General features: G+C 48.3%; 1 protein-coding gene and 1 pseudogene across 2 annotated transcripts in view; both read left to right on the forward strand.

Annotated features, from left to right (window-relative positions):
• Window positions 1-5,729, forward strand: part of ASTN2 (astrotactin 2) — a 944,548-nt gene that overhangs the window by 533,943 nt on the left and 404,876 nt on the right. The gene's annotated exons all lie outside the window — the stretch shown is intronic.
• LOC103072910 (40S ribosomal protein S12 pseudogene) overlaps window positions 5,358-5,729 on the forward strand; it is a 765-nt pseudogene continuing 393 nt past the window's right edge.

Raw genomic sequence — 5,729 nt, forward strand, 5'->3', positions numbered from 1 at the left:
GGAGGGGGGCATGGGGGAGGGATGGGCATGCAAGCAAATCATTCTTCCTGTAAATGAAGAGGTTGTCCTAGAGCAACAGTATTAAGGATTGGGCTGCCCAGACACCTGATATTGTAAGGTGGGGAGGCAACTGGTGTCCTCTGCTCACCAGAGAGAAAAGAGAGGGAAGAGTCTGGATGCATCCATCCATGTCCTGCTCCCACCTGCCTCAGTCCAAGAGAGCAGCTCTGCTTTCTTCAGTTTTCTATACCCAGATCTCAGAAAAAGTATAGCTTGAATAGAATGTTTTGCTGCTAATTTTTTTTTTTTTTAACATTGAACAAAAAGCTTCCTTTCGTCCCTTTATGGTCTGACATCCCAGGATTTGCTCCCAGATGTGTCTGCTTTACACATCATTCACTTTGATCCTTATCGTGTGGGTTATTGAGTTAGCTCACGTGGGCCTGGCTGGCCGTCTCCCTGTGTCGCCTGTGAGCTCTGTGGGGGCAGGGTCCCTGCAGCCTCCCCTGGTTATCCCCAGCCTCCGAGCAGAGCCAGCCATACAGGAGGTGTCCCCTGGACTTTGGCCGACATCTGAGGGTTGGCTGGTCAGTGGAGAACAGAGATCTGCTTTTTCTGTGTGCCTGTGATGGACGGGAGTGAAAAGCTGAAAAGGATGAAAGAAAGCTCTAGAGAGACAGGTTGAAGTTCAAGGGCAGATATAGTATTTCCTGGATGTCTCCTCACGAGGACGTGTGATTCCTAGACCCTTACAGCAAAAAAGACTGGGCACACGCTCAGTTCCACATTCCCTTGCCCATGCCTCTGGATGCTCTGGGCATTGTGAATGTTGAGGTACCACCTCCTCTTCCAAGGAAGCTGAATTTGAGCCTCACCTTCAAGGTTGTTACGAAGGCACAGGTCTCCCCTGCTGTCTAAAAGTAGAGCATTCCTATGAAACCTTTCATAAGCTGAAATGGTGTAAAGTGAAGAAGCGATCACCTTAGGACGCATGTTGCTAACGGATGCACAGAATAAATCACAGATGCTCACAAACACAGTTCAAAGCTCTGGCGGCTTGATGCTGAGATGCTGAGCGTGGTTCCCACGTGAGGAGCTTGGTGGTGCCTGTCTCACTGCTCAGGGTGCGAGCTGCTTCTAGAAGGCTCCCTGCAAAACAAACACTGAACGCTGTTTTTCCTTTTTGCCTTTTGCAAAAATGAAAATCCTCTTCGGATTTCTTTCAGTTACTGAAAAGAGGTACGAATGTGGGTCTTCCATAAAAGCGAACTGGCGTAAAGCGAACTTTTGAAAAGTGGGGGACACCTGTATACTTGTCAGTTGAGTAGGATAAAACACATTTATTGAGTATCTTACTTTAATGTATAACTTTCTAATGCTTCGTCTCATTATGCCCGGGTTTCCAGCTGTCCTCTTGAACGTGGGGGTGGGCAGGTCTGCTTAGGAAGACAAGGCGAGCACCTGGGTGGGGGGCCTGGTCTTGCACACCTACGCTCACGCAGAGCTCCCTTCCATGCAAGAGGAGGCAGGGGCCCCCGGGAGAGGAGAAAGACTGTGTGTTGGGGTACGTGAGGTGCGATCCAGCATTCAGGGCGCGTCGTTTGCCTGGTGGGTTCACGTAGGCTTCGTCTCCTTTTATATGCTGTGCACGTCTTGGTAAAGTGCTAAATGTTTTGTGCCGGCACAAACGCTCCATTTGTGTCACTCCAGCTCCTGCTGGTGGCTCTTCGCAGCCCACAATAAGTTGTACATTTATTTCCGCTAGGACTTTTCAAAAAGGAACACGCACTCTGCTGTACAAGAAAAATCTGTCTCTCCCACCTACCCACACCCCCTCCCTCAGAAGTGAAGCCCAAAGATTAGCTCCCTGGGTGGTCTTTTTAGTATCCTGAAATAACCTGGACTCCGAGGAAGGAGGTGGTGTTAGGAGGCTTCCAAGATGGAGAAGGTTTCCGAAGGCTGGGCTTGCTCCCCATTCTTTGCAAAAAGAGGGCGTAGAGGGGTCTTTAGAGGGCTGGGCGAGAGTTATCTTGGAGGACAGTGCTGGAGACATTTGGCTTGGGCCTCGTAGTCTCAGTGCAAACACAGAGCTCTGACATTACCTCCAAATTGAGTTCTGGAGCATTTAGTCCCAGAAAAGCACTGGAGGACTGAAAGATGTTCATCACACGGCCTGGATCTCAAGTTTATTTTTGTAATCCTGTTTGTTATGTGAATTTTTGAAGAGATGGAAGAGGCCCAGACCTTTCTGCTGTAGAGAACAGATATAGATCCTACTCAACAGGCAGATTGATAACAGACACTCCTTAGCACTTAAACTATGTCAGACCCTCTTCTGAGTGCTTTACACGTATTAATTGGTAAAATCTCTGCAATTCCAACGCCTGGGGTAGGTAATGTCATTATTTCCATTTTACAGATGAGGAAACTGAGGCCCAGAGAGCCTAAGTAAGTTGTTGGAGGTCCTACAGCTAGTAAGTGACATAGGCAGGATGGAGGAGCAGGCAGTCTGGCCTCCAGGATGATGTCTCAACCACAGCATGGTCTGGCCTCTTGGAGATGAACAGCCTCACCCCCTAACCAGTGTCTGAGTAGAGTCATGCTGTCCCACCTAACACCTCTTGGTTATATCCCAGACTCTCAGGGTCCTAAGAAGAAACCATCATACGGCCACATAAGAGTACCTGCCCCTACAACATAGGAGCCTCATTCAGCCTTAACCCTTGGTGCTCCTGTGTCCTGGAGAGACACAGAGTTCCCCCAGTTATTCACATCATTGTTATGCCAGGCCCTGTGGTAGGCACTGGAGCTTCAGCAAAGGCACGAGAATCCCTGTGCCTGTCCTCATCTCGTGCAGGTGAAGGGGAGGGATGGGAGGCACTCACCTTCTGGTGTGATGCTGGCCAGGATGGTAGAGGGATGGGTGCCCTGGGGCACGCAGCAGAATTCCCACCCATGGAAGGCTGATGGGGGCTTCTAGATGCAATTAATAATTAATTACTGAGACTCAAACAATTAGCAGGCATTAGTGAAGGCAAAAGCAGAAGGAGGGAGGGTGGCGAACATTGTTCCTGGCAGAGACCCGGAGGCAGGTGAGAGCCTGTCCCTTCCTGACTGCCAGCCATGGCCGTCCCCGGTGAGCCCATCCACAGGGGCACCTGCCTGGTCATGCAAGCAAAGAGGCTTTCGAGACTTATCTCCTTTGGGCTCCAGACCTCTGCATGGAAGGAAAAGAATATCAAGCTAGTCTTGTGACTGTCACATACCACACCCTGATCTGAACTCTCTAACTGTGTCATCTCATTTAACCCTTCTCACAAGGAACCTGAGGCCCAGGGAGGGAATTTGTCTCCTGTCCAGGAAGAGGAAGAGGTGGGCTTGGCATGGAGGTCGGGATATTGCCAAGCCTGGGCCTCTCACACCAGTGCCCTGACATCCGACCTGCCTTTGAGGAGTGATTTCAATGCTACCAGGAAATCCCTGACTGTAGAATTCCAGTTTAGTCCTGGTGGTCTGGCTGAGGCAACACCATTCTCCTGATCATTTATTTTGTTCATTAACCTATATATAACTGGGCAAGGTTCAGTGCAAGTGATTCAGCCATTCTATGCAAGTCAGCTGGAGTGGTTCACCTAGGGCGAGGGAAGCTCCACTTTCAAGATGGCATTCAAGTTGGTGCTTGCTGCCAGCTGGGAGCTCAGATGGGGCTGCAGCTTGAAGGACCCAGTAACTTTTCAACTGGGCCTCTCCATGGACTGCTTGGGTTCCCACACAGTATGGTGGTCGAGTTCCAAGCGAGCAAGGTGCATGGGATGGCATTTTATGACCTAACCCTGGACGTCACAGAGCATCATTTCTACTGTACTTTATTGGTTGATGCAGTCATACACATCAAGCCAGTTTCAAGGAAAAGAGACAGAGACCCTAGCATTCAATGAAAAGAGTGCCAAGGTCACCTTGGAAGAAGTGTGTGTGGGATGGGAGATAGTGCTGTGGCTATCTTTGGAAAATACAATCTATCACAAATATTTACTATTTACTAGGCACGACTCTAGATGCTAAGTTAAGTATACTCCAGAAAATAAAACAAAGACCCCTGACATCATGGACCTTATATTCAAGCAGAAAGGGGTCGGGGCGGAGAGACAGACAATAACATGACAAATAAATAAAGCATGTAGTAAGTTAGAGGTGATAAGTGCTATTTAAAGAAGAGCAAGATAAGGGGGTCTGGAGTGTGGGGTGAGAGTAGCAATTTCTTTTTCATATAGCAAATTCTTATTAGTTACCTATTTTATACATATTAGTGTATATATGTCAATCCCAATCTCCCAATTCATCCCACCACCATCACCCCCCCACCCCCCTTGGTGTCCATACGTTTGTTCTCTACATCTGTGTCTCTATTTCTGCCTTGCAAACCGGTTCATCTGTACCATTTTTCTAAATTCCATTTATATGCGTTAATACATGATATTTGTTTTTTTCTTTCTGATTTACATCACTCTGTATGACAGACTCTAGGTTCATCCACATCACTGTAAATGACCCAATATCATGCCTTTTTATGGCTGAGTAATATTCCATTGTACCACGTGTTCTTTATCTATTTGTCTGTCGATGGGCATTTAGGTTGCTTCCATGATGTGGCTATTGTAAATAGTGCTGCAGTGAACACTGGGGTGCATGTGTCTTTTTGAATTATAGTTTTCTCTGGGTATACGTCCAGTAGTGGGATTGCTGGGTCATATGGTAAGAGAGTAGCAATTTTAAATAACATAATCAGAGAGGTTTTCCCAAGAATATGTCATTTGAACAATAAAGTGAAATAAGAAGAGAGAATGAGTTTGTATATATCTGGGGAAAGAACATTCCCAGAAGAAGGAACTACCAGTGCAAAGGCCCCGAGGCACAGAATGCCTGGGGTATTTGAAGAATGATGAGATCAGTGTTCCTGCGTAGGAAGTGAGAAGAGCTGTAAGAGGGGCTGTCAAAGGAGCAGTAGGTGGCCAGGTCATAGAAGAACTTTAGCTTTTACTCTGAAAGAAATGGAAAGCTATTGGAGGATCCTGAAAAAAAAGAGAAACATGATCTAACCAAATTTTCAAAGGGAACACTGTGGCTGCTTTGTTGAGAACAGACTGTGGGGGAGGGAGGTCGGAGGTGAGGAGGACACAGGTAGAAGACTACTGCAGTAATCCAGGTGAGAGGTGACGGTGGCCTGGGCCAGGTTTAGATTCAGGAAGCATCTTGAAGTTCATATCTCCTTAAAGAGAGAAAGGGGCTCTCCGCCTGCTGCCGTGGCGTTGCGCGAAGGCGGAGACTGGGGTGCACTCAAGATTCAGCTCCACCCATAACCCACCGCCCTGGCCGAGGAAGGCATTACTGCCGGAGGTGTAATGGACCTTAATACTGCGCTGCAAGAGGTGCTGAAGACCGACCTCATCCACGGTGGCCTAGCACGTGGAATTCGGGAAGCTGCCAGAGCCTTAGACAAGCGCCAAGCCCATCTCTGTGTGCTTGCATCCAACTGCAATGAGCCTATATATGTCAAGTTGGTGGAGGCCCTTTGTGATGAGCACCAAATCCACCTGATTAAGATTGATGACCACAAGAAACTAGGGGAATGGGTAGGCCTCTGTAAAAGTGACAGAGGGGGGGCTTCCCTGGTGGCGCAGTGGTTGAGAGTCCGCCTGCCGATGCAGGGGACACGGGTTCGTGCCCCGGTC

This window comes from Lipotes vexillifer, unplaced genomic scaffold, assembly GCF_000442215.2.
Source record: "Lipotes vexillifer unplaced genomic scaffold, Lipotes_vexillifer_v1.1 scaffold230, whole genome shotgun sequence".
Classification (NCBI taxonomy): domain Eukaryota; kingdom Metazoa; phylum Chordata; class Mammalia; order Artiodactyla; family Lipotidae; genus Lipotes; species Lipotes vexillifer.